This window comes from Anolis carolinensis, unplaced genomic scaffold (assembly GCF_035594765.1).
Source record: "Anolis carolinensis isolate JA03-04 unplaced genomic scaffold, rAnoCar3.1.pri scaffold_9, whole genome shotgun sequence".
NCBI lineage: Eukaryota > Metazoa > Chordata > Lepidosauria > Squamata > Dactyloidae > Anolis > Anolis carolinensis.
The window spans coordinates 1,502,854-1,519,451 of record NW_026943820.1 but is presented as its reverse complement, the minus strand read 5'-3'; the positions used below and the strand labels follow the sequence as shown (position 1 = coordinate 1,519,451).

Here is a 16,598-nt window from a genome sequence, read left to right as displayed (position 1 = left end):
CCTTGGTGTGTGTCGCTTGAACTAAGGACGATCCAGACACAAGAGTATGTGCATTTCTATTGCATGAGTTCAGTCTGTCTTGAGTTCAAGTCGAGTTTGAGATCTGTTGGAGAACAGCTCAGTCCTGTGTTTGTTTGTCGTCTGCAAGAGTCTGTTTGTGCTGTTTACTGCTTCATTCAGTAAAGCTTTGTATATTGCTTTTACTGACGTCTCCAAGTGTTGCTTCATTCTGCGCCCCATTGCTTTTCATACTTCTAGTGCTGCGCTACAATACTCTGACACGGATCTCCTAGGCCTTTCTCCAATGGCCAGACTTTCTTGAAGTCATCCCTAATTTCTCCTGACCTGGGCAATCTGTCCGAAAGTGTCACATCTCCAAGGAAAGGCGAAAGAGAAAGGCTCCTTTCCAGGTGAGGCCTCCCCACTTGGCCCCGTCCTCGGAGGGGAGAGCTAATGAGTTCTCTCTGTGTCAATAATCCCCGTGATCCGTTTCATATGAGCAAACATGCTTAACCCCGGCGAGTGACAGGGCAGGGGAACCGGGCCCTTTGGACGCTAATCCTCCTAAGCTCCAGGAGCTGATAGCGGCAGGGCTTCGGGAACCTGACACCAGCACCGGGCCACCTCGGAGAAGACTTCGCATCACAAAGTGGACCTGGAATTGGTCAAGGTCTCCACGGGGACCTACGGTTGCGACTGAAGCACAAGGTAATCCTCTGCCTGGGTCAGATTTCAGGCTTTGCAGGACACACATCGAGGGTCTCCTGCCCACTCCCCAGTTGCAAGATCTCTTCACCGTTATCTTGTGGAATATGATCTCATGGGAGGAGAAGCGAGATGGAAGAACCTACTGAAGGTAGGACTCCCATGCAATGCAAGACTTTGCCCAGGCAAGAGCAACCAGGGTGGTGAAGGTACAGTAGAGTCTCACTTATCCAAGCTAAACGGGATGGCAGAACCTTGGATAATAAGGGAGGATTAAGGAAAAGCATAGCCCCGGTGGCAAAGTGTGTTAAAGCGCTGAGCTGCTGACCTTGCGGACTGAAAGGTCCCAGGTTCAAATTCCAGGAGCGGCGTGAGCACCCGCTGTTAGCTCCAGCTCCTGCCAACCTAGCAGTTCGAAAACATGCAAATGTGAGTAAATGAATAGGTTCCGCTCCAGCGGGAAGGTAATGGCGCTCCATCCAGTCATGCCAGCCACATGACCTTGGAGGTGTCTATAGACTATGCCGGCTCTTTGGCTTAGAAATGGAGATGAGCACCAACCCCCAGACTGTGAGTAGATCAATAGGTACTGCTCTAGCGGGAAGGTAATGGCGCTCCATCCAGTCATGCCAGCCACATGACCTTGGAGGTGTCTATAGACTATGCCGGCTCTTTGGCTTAGAAATGGAGATGAGCACCAACCCCCAGACTGTGAGTAGATCAATAGGTACTGCTCTAGCGGGAAGGTAACGGCGCTCCATGCAGTCATGCCAGTGGCCACATGACCTTGGAGGTGTCTAAGGACAACACTTGCTCTTTGGTTTAGAAATGGAGATGAGCACCAACCCCCAGAGTGTGAGTAGATCAATAGGTTCTGCTCCGGTGGGAAGGTAACACTACTCCATGCAGTCATGCCAGTGGCCACATGACCTTGGAGGTGTCTACAGACAACGCTGGCTCTTTGGTTTAGAAATGGAGATGAGCACCACCCCCAGAGTGTGAGTAGATCAATAGGTTCTGCTCCGGTGGGAAGGTAACACTACTCCATGCAGTCATGCCAGTGGCCACATGACCTTGGAGGTGTCTACAGACAATGCCGGCTCTTTGGCTTAGAAATGGACATGCACATCAACCCCAGAGTTGGACACTTCCTGCAGAAGCAGTACCTATTGATCTACTCACATTTGCATGTGTTCAAACTGCTAGCTGCCTTGAGTCCCTGCGGGCGAGAAAGGCGGGGTTAAAATGTTGTAAATAAATAAATAGTAAATAAATAGGTTGGCAGAAGCTGGGGCTAACAGCGGGAGCTCACTCTACTCCCTGGATTCGAACCTGTGACCTTTCAGTCCACAAGTTCAGTAGCTCAGTGCTTTAACACGGTGCGACACCGGGGCCTCCAAATTTGCACATACATGTGCATAAGTCATTAAGGTTGTGACAACATAGTCGCAAATCTCTTGCATGTAAGCTTTAGAAAAGCCGGAGGAGAACGAATGTGATCTCTCCTTGGGTGGCCTCGACTTCCAATTTTATGCTCCGCCGACGATATAAACACCGGGCCCTGCGAATGCCACAACCGGGCTTGGTTTTGCCCCCGAATCAGACCACGTTCCGATAACATCAATTCCTGGATGAGGTCATCGCTCCCGGAATCCCCGTTATCCTTAGGCAAACACTCGGCAAAACCTCCAGACGGCTAAAATCATATCTAAAATATCCGACTTAATAAGGCCATTGTATCTCCGGAGGGTCTGGTTTTGGGAAGCTTCCTGGAGCTTCTGTTGTTCTCTCAATGCGGAGAGTTGTTCAGCTTCCGCTTTGCAGAATAAATGCAGTTTGGTACCACTTTAACTGCCATGGCTCCAAGCTATGAAACTATGGGAGTTGTAGTTTCACGAAGTCTTTGGCCTTCTCTGCCAAACTACAACTCCCAGGACTCCATCACATTAGTTCAACATTATAGATGCACATTTAGTAAACTAAAATATCTGACGTAGAAGGTTGGCTATTGCTTTTTTTGGATCTCTGCTCTCAGCATCCTTTGCAGAATATCCACTTTGGTTCGCCCCATATCTATGGAACCCTGGGATTTGTAGTTTGGTGAGGCATCAGCACTCATCCGCAGAGAAGATGAAACTATAACTTCCAATATCCTTCAGCCAAATTGCGTAACAATCCACTTTGGTTCACACTATAGATATGGAACCCTGGGATTTGTAGTTTGCTGAGGCATCAGCACTTATCAACAGAGGAGGTGAAACTATAACTTCCAGCATCCTTGAGCCAAATTGCGTAACAATCCACTTTGGTTCACCCCATAGTATGGAATCCTGGGATTTGTAGTTTGGCGAGGCAGAAGCACTCATTGGAAGAGAAGGTGAAACTATAACTTCCAGCATCCTTGAGCCAAATTGCGTAACAATCCACTTTGGTTCACCCCATAGTATGGAATCCTGGGATTTGTAGTTTGGCGAGGCAGAAGCACTCATTGGAAGAGAAGGTGAAACTATAACTTCCAGCATCCTTGAGCCAAATTGCGTAACAATCCACTTTGGTTCACCCCATAGTATGGAATCCTGGGATTTGTAGTTTGGCGAGGCAGAAGCACTCATTGGAAGAGAAGGTGAAACTATAACTTCCAGCATCCTTGAGCCAAATTGCATAATGATAATAATAATAAGAATAATAAACTTTATTCTTATACCATTGGTTCACCTAATAGCTACGGTACCCTGGGATTTGTATTTTGGCGAGGCACCAGCATTAATCAGCAGGGAAGGTGAAACTATAACTTCCAGCATCCTTGAGCCAAATTGTGTAATAATAATAATAATAATAATAATAATAATAATAATAATAATAATAATAATGAACTTTACTCTTATACCATTGGTTCACCTAATAGCTATGGAACCCTGGGATTTCTATTTTGGCGAGGCACCAGCATTAATCAGCAGGGAAGGTGAAACTATAACTTCCAGCATCCTTGAACCAAATTGTGTAATAACAATAATAATAATAATAATAATAATAATAATAATAATAAACTTTATTCTTATACCATTGGTTCACCTAATAGCTACGGTACCCTGGGATTTGTAGTTTGGCGAGGCACCAGTATTAATCAGCGGGGAAGGTGAAACTATAACTTCCAGTATCCTTGAGACAAATTATGTAATAATAATAATAATAATAATAATAATAATAAACTTTATTCTTATACAGAGTAGATGACGTGCCCATAAACAGGGAAAAGCTAAATGGATTGACCTTTATTTTGGAGAGGAAAGGTAACTGCTTTGCTTTCGATGGCTGTTGTTTTCTTCATCCCGGCTATCGGTGGACCATCTTTGGTGACAACTAGAAAACCGTGTCCATCTTGGCCCCGGACCAACAACACATTCGAAGATCAGACAAATTGGGAAAAGTTGAAAGGGCCCCGAATATGGAGTGGACTCACCTTTCCAGATAACCTATTGTTATCAGGGCCTTTCCTCTGTCTTGGCACAAACCCATTGAAAATTTCGCTCTGCTTTACAACCTGTAAGTAAACACTGTGTTGTTTGTGCAGACTCCCTATCAGGCATTCCCCCTGTTGCTGTGTTATCACAGAGGAAGCACTCAGCGTGCAGGTGGTATTTTTTACGTGGGACTGTCAAATAATAATAATAGTCATACCAAAAAGAACCCAAACCCTACCATAATGCTTGATTTGCAGGTGACAGGGGAGTATTCGTCCAACTCACCATCCGTCATTGGATGCACTGTTTCCAAGCATTAAGAATCTAATTTAACATCCAATAATAATAATAATAATAATAATGCTTTGATTGAAGTCAAAAATCAGAAACTCCTCAAAGCACAGCAGACAAAGAATCAGTACAAGAAAGACGCACTACAAACTAGAGCTGACAGCTGGCACCACAAAACATTGCATGGAAAGTTCCTTGACAAAATTGAAGGAAAAGCTGATAAGGAGAAGACCTGGCTCTGGCTCACGAATGGGACCCTGAAGAAGGAGACAGGCCTGATCCTTGCAGCCCAGGAGCAAGACATCAGGACAAAGGCAATTAATAATAATAATAATAATAATAATAATAATAATAATAATAATAATAGAAGACCTGGCTCTGGCTCACGAATGGGACCCTGAAGAAGGAGACAGAAGGCCTGGTCCTTGCAGCCCAGGAGCAAGACATCAGGACAAAGGCAATAAATAATAATAATAATAATAATAATAATAATAATAGAAGACCTGGCTCTGGCTCACGAATGGGACCCTGAAGAAGGAGACAGAAGGCCTGATCCTTGCAGCCCAGGAGCAAGACATCAGGACAAAGGCAATCAAGGCCAAGATCGAAAAATCAGCTGATGACCTAAAATGCAGACTGTGCAAGGAAACCGACGAAACCATGGATCATATCCTCAGCTGCTGTAAGAAAATTGCACAGACAGACTACAAACAGAGGCACAACTATGTGGCCCAAATGATTCATTGGAACTTATGCAAAGAACTGGTGGGATCACAAACCTGCAAAGTATTGGAAAATGAGCACGCAAAGATACTGTGGGACTTCCGAATCCAGACTGACAAAGTTCTGGAACACAACACACCAGACATCACAGTTGTGGAAAAGAATAAGGTTTGGATCATTGATGTTGCCATCCCAGGTGACAGTCGCATTGACGAAAATCAACAGGAAAAACTCAGCCGCTATCAGGACCTCAAGATTGAACTTCAAAGACTCTGGCAGAAACCAGTGCAGGTGGTCCCGGTGGTGATGGGCACATTGGGTGCCGTGCCAAAAGATCTCAGCTGGCATTTGGAAACAATAGACATTGACAAAATCACAATCTGCCATCTGCAAAAGGCCACCCTACTGCATCATCCGAAAATACATCACACAGTTCTAGACACTTGGGAAGTGTTCGATTTGTGATTTTGTGATATGAAATCCAGCATCTCTATCTTGTTTGCTGTGTCATAATAAAATAATAATAATAATAATAATAATAATAATAATAATAATAATAATCTCTATACACACACATCTATAATTACATTATAGAGGGATGTACAGCCCTTCCTCCCCTATTTCTTTGTTATGTTCAAGATTATGTATCCAGATTATCAAGATCATAATGGATTTCATTCAAGATGAATCCAGATTATCATCTGGTTTATCTGTTTAGAGCGGGATTATTTGAGTCTACATCGTCATATAATGCAATGCAAAGCAGATAATTTGAATTCTATATGGCACAGCTGGAAAATGTTGGAGCAGCAGAGATTGCCGCCATAGAATTGAACTGAGAGGCCCAATTTTTGCAGCAAAACTGGTCATCGTTATTCCCGGTCCTGTTCCAACGAAACAGTTCCCTTCCTGGCTTGTTGTGCAACGTTGACCTAAAAGGAAAAAACAAACAAACAGTGCAAGCAAGTTGAAAGTCCAACCGCATGTTTTCCAAGGGGGTTTAGAAAGGGCCTTTGTGGCAGGGCACGGGGTCAGCAAAGAAGGCGTCCCATTTACAGCGTTTTTGGCAAAGGGCGGCTCGAAACCTGAAGAAACCCCACTTAGTTAGGAAGCATGTCCGTCTCATGATCGAGCAAACACTGCTCTCCGTGCTGATCAAAGCTGAAAGCCACGCTTTGAGCGAAGCCTGTTTGGGGTTCTCTGTGCGAAGATAAGTCCCGGACTGTCTTCTGAAATGTATTGGTTTAAGAGCCGAAGGAAACAGCCAAGACCCAAACTCATTTATTTATTTGGTGAAGGAAATTTTGAAAAATTGGCCTCCGACTTTCTTTCTTTCTGTCTTCTGAGTTAGTCTGGGTCAGGTCACCAGTTCAGGATTTTGGAAAAGAGTCTTATAAATAGAGATTGCCCGCTTCTGCAAGAGTTACATTTTAAACAACAACAACAACAACAACAACAACAACAACAACAACAACAACAACAAAACTTTATTTATGTACTGCCCTATCTCCTTAGGAACTCAGGGTGGTTTCCAACATGATAAAAACAGTACAATACAATACAATACAATACAATACAATACAATACAATACTATACTATACTATACTATACTATACATATAATAGACAGATCCATACAACCATTTAAAATAATGCAAGTAGCAGCCATAACTACACAACTATATGATCCAAACAATGAAAATAAAACTAGTATCAAAACTCACTTTACAGGCCAGTTATGGTGACCCAGAGTTCAATGCGGAGTTCAATTTACAGGTAGTTAATTCCAGTTACTCCTTGTGGGATCGAGGAAATGAGCCACTGATGTCTCATGTTGCAATGATGAGTAAGTGATGCGTTCCTTCCTGCGTGTGGCTTTTCTATTACCATTTGCAACTTTCTTTGTTGTGTGTGAGAGAAAAGGATAATTTCAAAACTGACGAGAGAGAATGGATCCAAAACCTGGATGTTTCCTGCTAATATTCGCTTAAAAGTAACACTGAAAATAAAGAAGAAATCATTACTATATGAACAACACAGTGAAGTTTTTAACTACTTCTGTTTCCAAAGAAATAACTAGTTAGAAACGCAGGCTGGACTAGTCAATCCATACTGGAGTTGTGCATAGAATTAGTTTTCCTTTGTTACATTCGTTCTTTCGGACTTTCGTTACCTTCGGGAGTACGTAACAGGAAGCCCCCTCCTACACGAAAATTAGTTCGACACGAAAGCAAGTGGGAGTCTGCTTTTCGTGACCACTAGCTTCCTTGCCTTGCAGTGTGTGTGTGTGGCGTGCAGCCTGCCTGCAGCAGAGCGCCTCTCCTGTCAAGTAGAGAAACAGATAAGAAGCCTCCTTAAAGCGCGCCCCAGTACCTGCAGCCAGGCGCCTCACCTGTTGAGTAGAGAAACAGATAAGAAGCCTCCTTAAAGCGCTCCCCAGTGCCTGCAGTCGAGCGCCTCTCCTCTAGAGAAACAGATAAGAAGCCTCCTTAAAGCATGCCTCAGTGCCTGCAGTCGAGCGCCTCTCCTGTTGAGAAGAGAAACAGATAAGAAGCCTCCTTAAAGCGCGCCCCAGTACCTGCAGCCAGGCGCCTCACCTGTTGAGTAGAGAAACAGATAAGAAGCCTCCTTAAAGCGTGCCTCAGTGCCTGCAGTCAAGCGCCTCTCCTCTAGAGTAGAGAAACAGATAAGAAGCCTCCTTAAAGCATGCCCCAGTGCCTGCAGTCGAGCGCCTCTCCTCTAGAGTAGAGAAACAGATAAGAAGCCTCCTTAAAGCACGCCCCAGTACCTGCAGCCAGGCGCCTCACCTGTTGAGTAGAGAAACAGATAAGAAGCCTCCTTAAAGCGTGCCTCAGTGCCTGCAGTCGAGCGCCTCTCCTCTAGAGTAGAGAAACAGATAAGAAGCCTCCTTAAAGCATGCCCCAGTGCCTGCAGTCGAGCGCCTCTCCTCTAGAGAAACAGATAAGAAGCCTCCTTAAAGCGTGCCCCAGTGCCTGCAGTCAAGCACCTCTCCTCTAGAGTAGAGAAACAGATAAGAAGCCTCCTTAAAGCGTGCCCCAGTGCCTGCAGTCAAGCGCCTCTCCTCTAGAGTAGAGAAACAGATAAGAAGCCTCCTTAAAGCGTGCCCAGTGCCTGCAGTCGAGCGCCTCTCCTGTCGAGTGGAGAAATAGATAAGAAGCCTCCTTAAAGCGTGCCCCAGTGCCTGCAGTCAAGCGCCTCTCCTCTAGAGTAGAGAAACAGATAAGAAGCCTCCTTAAAGCGTGCCAAGTGCCTGCAGTCGAGCGCCTCTCCTGTCGAGTGGAGAAATAGATAAGAAGCCTCCTTAAAGCGTGCCCAGTGCCTGCAGTCGAGCGCCTCTCCTGTCGAGTAGAGAAACAGATAAGAAGCCTCCTTAAAGCGTGCCTCAGTGCCTGCAGTCGAACGCCTCTCCTCTAGAGTAGAGAAACAGATAAGAAGCCTCCTTAAAGCGTGCCCCAGTGCCTGCAGTCAAGCGCCTCTCCTCTAGAGAAACAGATAAGAAGCCTCCTTAAAGCGTGCCCCAGTGCCTGCAGTCGAACGCCTCTCCTCTAGAGTAGAGAAACAGATAAGAAGCCTCCTTAAAGCGTGCCCCAGTGCCTGCAGTCAAGTGCCTCTCCTCTAGAGAAACAGATAAGAAGCCTCCTTAAAGCGTGCCCCAGTGCCTGCAGTCAAGTGCCTCTCCTCTAGAGAAACAGATAAGAAGCCTCCTTAAAGCGTGCCCAGTGCCTGCAGTCGACCGCCTCTCCTGTCGAGTGGAGAAATAGATAAGAAGCCTCCTTAAAGCGTGCCCAGTGCCTGCAGTCGAGCGCCTCTCCTGTCGAGTAGAGAAACAGATAAGAAGCCTCCTTAAAGCGTGCCTCAGTGCCTGCAGTCGAACGCCTCTCCTCTAGAGTAGAGAAACAGATAAGGAGCCTCCTTAAGGCGTGCCTCAGTGCCTGCAGTCGAGTGCCTCCTCTAGAGTAGAGAAACAGGGGAAAGAAAAGGGCCTAAGCATATTAGGAATGGTAAGTTTTGAAGTCCAAAACAGTTAGAAGGAAGGCCAAAGTTTGCCCATTCCTGGTTTATGGAGTTCTCCATGTCTAGCATCCCTGAACTTGTTGCAAATTTCCCACTTTGCAAGGGCTCTGAGCCCATTCATTTGCAATCATAAAGCAATTATCTTGGAGTTTTTGAGTAATCCTGAGTGTTGAGGAATCTGAGCTGTTAGGCTCAAAAATAACCCTCAGTTGGGGCAATTCCACAAAAATATTGCAGAGTGGCGCAGCGGAAGCATGCTGGGCCCATAACTCTTTGTTGGGGAATCTGAACTGGAAATCCAACACTGAGCAATCTTTTAGTGACACAGACAAACGTTTTGAACCTCAGCTTCTATGATTCCCTAGCTAGTCATTCAGCTTTGATTTAACTCTGCACCTATTTAATAATTTCTTAAAAGATCTCGATAAAATTTCCAACCAAGTCCTAAGAAAGAAAAGGGGAGGCGATGAGCCCTGATTGATGCCAAGTGAGCTCCTTGCAAAGGCAACACTTCCTTACACTTTTCATCTCCTTGCATCTGGTTTCCTCACCCACTCACTAAATAATGCAATGGAAATAGGATGGATTTTTCCCCTGAAGGGTTATTTTTCTCTCCTCCCCTCCCCTTGGTAGCGGAAAAGGCTCAGCTCCCAGATGTGAACTTATCTAAAGTTTCCATTTCCATCCTGAATAAAAATCTCTTGTAAGCCTTGTCTGATCTGCTTGCACCTGACTCAAATGCAAACCATTCCTGGAAGACTGCAAAAGCTTTATTTATTTTGTTTTTTTTAAAAAAATAGTCATAATAATTTCAGCTTGGTATAGATGGACCTTTTGGAAGCCGGGAGACCTAGCTTGACCTTTCAAGAAGAAAGGAGTGGGAGCAAACCAAGACACAGAGAGGAAGATATTGTACATTGCTTCATATTACGTATGGATGGATCGGCCCATAAATTTTAAATTCACCCAAATACCCAATGTTTACCAGCATGAAAGCAGCTGACCCTTCCAGATTTGGACAGTGTCCAATTAGACATATAATTTTTCCACCATAAATGTAAACATTAGCATCTAAACTGCTGTCAAAAGATATGTATGAGTAGCTACTAGAGTAAATCTTGACCTGTTTTGTATACCCACTTTTGGTGGGGGCCCTGATACATTTTTTTGGGAGCCTACCAAGATTGGTAGGGCAGATATCTGTTTTCATTCTGGAGGGCTGAAAAATCCATTTTCTATCAGCCCATTATTAGGCAGGATTCCCAGGATCTTCTTCCCACGCACTTTAAGGAGGCTTCTTCTTACCTGCTCTTTCTTTCTACTCTAGAGGAGGCGCTGGGCTGCAGGCATGTGGCAGCCGTGCACGCCTTCTGGGGCTGCACACCACACACACACTCTCCTTGGAAAGAGAAAGTGTGTGTGGTGTGTAGGCCCAGAAAGCATGCGCGGCTGCCAGGACCTGCAGCCCAGCGCCTCCTCTAGAGTAAGAAATCTGCTGTTTTGGCATCTGTGGGCACAGGCAACTAATCCACTCTCTTGGTCAAAAGGGGGAACATAAATGCCACAAAACAGTCATTGGAATCCATATTTCACCTGATTTTCATTCCTTGCTTCTCTTTTACCCTGTTTTCGTTCTGGGCGGCTGAAAGGTCCATTTTCTATCAGCCCATTATTGGGGAGGATTCCCAGGCTCCTCTTCCCACTCACTTTAAGGAAACTTCTTCTTATCTGCTCTTTCTTTCTACTCTAGAGGAGGCGCTGGGCTGCAGGCATTGGCAGTCGTGCACGCCTTCTGGGGCTGCACACCACACACATACTCTCCTTGGAAAGTAGGCCCAGAAAGCATGCGCTGATGCCAGGGCCTGCAGCCCAGCACCTACTCTAGAGTAAGAAATCTGCTGTTTTGGCATCTGTGGGCACAGGCAACTAATCCTCTCTCTTGGCTAAAAGAAGGAACATAAATGCCACATTGGAATCCACATTTCTCCTGATTTTCGTTCCTTGCTTCTTTTTTATCTTGACGGTGCGAATTCATTCAACTCCAGCTGTGATCAGATGCCTGCCAACCCAGATGTCCTCCCATTATTTTGTCAAGTAGGCATTATTACACGGCAGCGGAGCTTTTCACGGCCCGGTGTCTCCATCCTTCCAGCACTGGGTGGCCCTCTGATTTTCATATTTCCATCTGCATTTGGCCCGTCCACAGGAAGCCAAGGTCACCAATTGCTCTGGGAATTGTCCTTTCAGGACCGACTGCCTGATGGGATGATTTTCAGCCTGCAGTATCTCATGTCTTATGCAAAACTTAAGTTAAAACAGGCTAGGTATCTTTGTGCATTCATTAAAACAAAACAGAAAAGAATAGCTTTTTCCTGGAATTATCTCATATCCTTCGAAGCCAAGCCTTATGCAAAAGCAGGCTGAATTTTCCTTCATGATAGGGTCACTTTGTAAAGGAAAATGACCTTTCGGACCTTTGCTCTTTCCTCCCTTCCCAATTCAGGACGGCTTGCTATGCATGGCTTGGAGTGACGTCAGGAAGACATCTGGGCCCTCCGTGACTTTTCCCACTGAACCCAAAAGCAAATCTTTGCCTTTTCCCTGCCTTCTGTCCCTTGAAAAGTCTCTGTCTATCCGTCAGATGCTTAGTTCTTTAAAATAAGCTAATTTCAACCTCCCTGATAAAAACATTCCGTCTTTTGTAAGCCGTGTTCGCTACAAGAGACGATGGCAAAGAGAAGGAAATGGGCGAAGAGGAAACAAACATGGCAGCACGTGGGCTAAGCCAGAAAAAAAGGCTTCCATTCTTCTAAAATGATGCACATTGGTTCTGGGAAATTTCCTCCAGAAGAACAATTCTAAGAGTTTCCATCTTTTAATGGAAACTTTTATAGAGGTGCATTTTAAATAGGTGTATTTGTGGTGTTTCTGCAGTGTTTATTAGAGTTGTGCATGGAATCGTTTTCCTTCATTTCATCCGTTCTTTCATTACTTATGTTACCTTCGAAAGCATGGAATGGGGAGGTCTCTTCTCGTACAAAATCAGCTCAACATGAAAGCAAGCGGGAGTGTGTGTGCTGTGTGGCATGCAGGCCTAGTCATTGCTTGTGCCTGCCTGCAGCTGAGCACCTCTTCTACAGTAAGAAACAGAACTGGCTTCCTTGTCTTGGAGAGTGCATGTGTGGCATGCAGGCCCAGAAAGAGCATGTGACTGCCTGCAGCCGAGCATGTTCTCTAGAGTAAGAAACAGATCTTGCTTCCTTGCCTTGGAGAGTGTGTGTGTGGCATGCAGGCCCAGAAAGCATGCACCCTTGACCTGCAGCAGAGCACCTCCTCTAGAGTAAGAATGAGAACTTGTCTCCTTACCTTGGAAAGAGAATGTATGTGTGTAGTGTGCACCTGTCTGCAACAAAGTACCTCCTCTAGAGTAAGAAACAGGTAAGAAGCCTCCTTAAAGTGCATGCCTGCCTGCAGCTGAGTGCCACTCCTCTAGAGTAAAACAGCTAAAATGATGGGAAGGGGAGCCTGGGATTTTGGGAGGCTCCCGAAAATGGATTAGGGCCCCTACCCAAAGCTGGGTCACAAAACGGGTTTTGATCATGACAACGGGTCAAGGGCACAACTCTAGTGTTTGTGTGTTTTAATTGTTCTCTAACCCACTTGAGCCATGAGGAGAGGTGGGTAAGAAATAAAATGATGATGATTATTATTACTATCAATACACAGACGACACAACACACATTCATTGTGTGTGCCATGTCCATTGTGTGAGGAGCAGCAGAAGGAAATTGAGGAAAAAGAAAGAAAGAAAGAAAGAAAGAAAGAAAGAAAGAAAGAAAGAAAGAAGTAAGTAGGGAATGAAAGAAGGATGCCATTCTTCACACAATGGCAGAATTGCCCTGAAATTTCACTCAGATGAAAGAAGTGTATACAATGCAGAACCCCTTAGTATTGTTCCACCATCTTCTTTGGATTTCTCTCCATTTTTCCTTGGTGGAATAATATGTCGTCTAAGATACAGGGTTCCTTCTGTTGTCTGCAGTTGTAAGTCCTACAGTTGTTCTCTGTTTGACAGCTGAGGATGGACTGCTTTCTCTCCTCCCGCCTCCCTCCGAGAACAAAGTCAAATTGGAAACTTTACCATGCCGTCTATTTGTCAAAGGGACGTTGCAAAATTAAAACAATGGTTCTTCCTGCAGCTCCTTGGAGCCGCTTCGTCCTCCCCATCTGCTCTTGAAATATTGTTTTAGCATTTCAGACTCTCCCGTTAAGACCAAAGGAAAATACGCATTGTCGTAGGTGAAGCCAACGAGTCCCTGTTTTACCATTCGCTCCTTAATGATATTACTTCATGCTGCTTAATTGCTTGGCCCAGATCCTTTTGCCTCCCTGGATCCAAAAATAAGATTTTAATGGATGTCGGTTTAAACATAAAGTTTGATCGGGGTCTTGGAGAGTTGGCTGCCTCTCCTGTATTAGTCAAGGAACACATTCCTTGGTGTGTGTTTCAAGAAGTAACGCATCCTTGGGGGTTAATGACTAAGGCATTCCTCAGATGGAAGAGACAAGTCCTTCCCAGATTTCTAAACACATCCCTTAGAAGTCCACATTTGGATTGGCTTCTTGCCACTGGAAGGTGGTTCTCCTGACAGGTGGCTCCATAATTCAGGTGGTCTCTTCCAACTCTATGATTCTATGAACTGAATGGCATCAGAGGAGAACAATCCCTCTCAGTGGAAGAGGAAGCCAAGAGGTCTTCTCCACTCAACATTAGGAAGAACTTAAGAGCTGTTCAACTAGAAGGTGGTTCTCCTGACAGGTGGTTCCATAATCCAGGTGGTCTCTTCCAACTCTATGATTCTATTAACTGAATGGCATCAGAGGAGAACAATCCGTCTTTGTGGAAGAGGAAGCAAAGAGGTCTTCTCCACTCAACATTAGGAAGAACTTAAGAGCTGCTCAACTAGAAGGTGGTTCTCCTGACAGGTGGTTCCATAATCAAGGTGGTCTCTTCCAACTCTGTGATTCTATGAACTGAATGGCATCAGAGGAGAACAATCCCTCTCCGTGGAAGATGAAGCCAAGAGGTCTTCTCCAATGAACATTAGGAAGAACTTAAGAGCTGCTCAACTAGAAGGTGGTTCTCCTGACAGGTGGTTCCATAATTCAAGTGGTCTCCTCCAACTCTATGATTCTATGAACTGAATGACACCAGAGGAGAACAATCCCTCTCCGTGGAAGAGGAAGCCAAGAGGTCTTCTCCACTGAACATTAGGAAGAACTTAAGAGCTGTTCAACTAGAAGGTGGTTCTCCTGACAGGTGGTTCCATAATCAAGGTGGTCTCTTCCAACTCTGTGATTCTATGAACTGAATGGCATCAGAGGAGAACAATCCCTCTCCGTGGAAGATGAAGCCAAGAGGTCTTCTCCAATGAACATTAGGAAGAACTTAAGAGCTGCTCAACTAGAAGGTGGTTCTCCTGACAGGTGGTTCCATAATTCAAGTGGTCTCCTCCAACTCTATGATTCTATGAACTGAATGACACCAGAGGAGAACAATCCCTCTCCGTGGAAGAGGAAGCCAAGAGGTCTTCTCCACTGAACATTAGGAAGAACTTAAGAGCTGTTCAACTAGAAGGTGGTTCTCCTGACAGGTGGTTCTCCTGACAGGTGGTTCCATAATTCAAGTGGACTCTTCCAACTCTATGATTCTATGAACTGGATGGCACCAGAGGAGAACAATCCCTCTCCGTGGAAGAGGAAGCTAAGAGGTCTTCTCCACTCAACATTAGTGGAAACTCTCTGCCTCAGAGTCTGGTGGAAGCTCCTTCCTTGGAAGCTTTTAAATGGAGGCTGGATGACTATCTGCCAGGTGGGCTTTGATGGTGCTTTTCCTGCATGGCAGCGGGTTGGATTGGATGGCCCATGTGGACTCCTCCAACTCTGTTATTCTATGAATTGAATGGCATCAGAGGAGAACAATCCCTCTCTGTGGAAGAGGAAGCAAAGAGGTCTTCTCCACTCAACATTAGGAAGAACTTAAGAGATGTTCAGCAGTGGAACTTTCTGCCTCGGAGTCTGGTAGAAGCTCCTTCCATGGACATTTTTAAGTAGAGGCTGGAAATATATATATCCCACTTGACTAGTTCCCAACAGACCTCACAATCTCTGAGGATGCCTGCCATAGATGTGGGCAAAATGTCAGGAGAGAATGCTTCTGGAACATGGCCAGACAGCCCGGAAAACTCACAGCAACCCAATCCAAGGATCCCTTTCCATGTAATATGGCCCGTCGTGAAAACAATGCCAAGAAAGGAACCTTCTCGTGTTGTTTTTTGCTCAAATGCCTTTGGCCCAAGCCAAGCCTTTCACATTTCAGCCGAAGGTGAGGCTTGAACTCTGCGTACAAAGATCTGGGGAGGAAACTTTGTCAGGCTGCTTCTGCCAACTTTCTCTCATTTCCCCCCGAGTTCCTTTTTTATGCTTCTTTGGGACAAATAAATAAGCCGGAGCTTTTGGCTGGAGAAAAGGGAGACGGTGCCGTTCTGTGCTCTCCGGAGCCGAATGTAATGAACGGCTCTCGCTGTTATCTCAGGCCGTCATCTTCTCTGTAGGAAGAATGGATTTAATTATATCACAGTTTCCAGTTTTATTGATGCTCGGACAATGTAAGCATGAAAGTGAAATACTATGCCAAGTACTTTAGAGGCCACCGAAATGTTTCCTGTTATTGTGTTGCAGCGGAGAGCGAAGTTCCACAGGACTCTCCGGCCCTTCGTGGCTCCAGCAGAGAAAACGTCCAACGTGCTCCAAAACAGCTTCGCCCAGATACCCCACATTTCGATGCTCGCTCCTCGGATTTGTGGATATCAATATTTATGATGGCACGGCACAGAGAGATTAAGTCTTGGAACAGAAAACCTAGAAGTGTGCAGTTTTCGGAACAGGCAGCTCAGGGATCAAGGAGATGGGGAGGCACTTGTCTGTCGTATCAAAAATCAACAGAAGAAGCCAGATAAAACATTGCTTGGGGTTAGGGCAGGCCTGGGCCAACTTGGGCCTTCCCTCCAGGTCTTTTGGACTTCAACTCCCACCATTCCTGACAGCCTCAGGCCCCCGAAAAAACACTTCTCTAGGAATATGTAGTTTCTTCAACATGGATGTATGGTCCATTCCTGCTTGATCCTACCAAAGGATCTAGAGATCAAGATAGATATGCTGGACTTCGTATCACAAAATCACAAAACGAACACTTCCCAAGTGTCTAGGACTGTGTAATTATTATTATTATTATTATTATTATTATTATTATTATTATTATTATTATTATTATTACTATTATTGTATGACATAGCAAACAAGATAGATATGCTGGACTTCGTT

At 45.1% G+C, this 16,598-nt stretch overlaps 1 long non-coding RNA gene across 1 annotated transcript in view; it reads left to right on the top strand.

The window, feature by feature from the left end:
• The first annotated feature begins 546 nt into the window (after positions 1-546).
• The window catches only part of LOC134293628 (uncharacterized), a 32,807-nt gene continuing 16,755 nt past the window's right edge, over positions 547-16,598 (top strand). The window contains exon 1 of the long non-coding RNA XR_010000579.1: positions 547-708. This is a non-coding gene — a long non-coding RNA (uncharacterized LOC134293628). The remainder of the gene's footprint in view (positions 709-16,598) is intronic.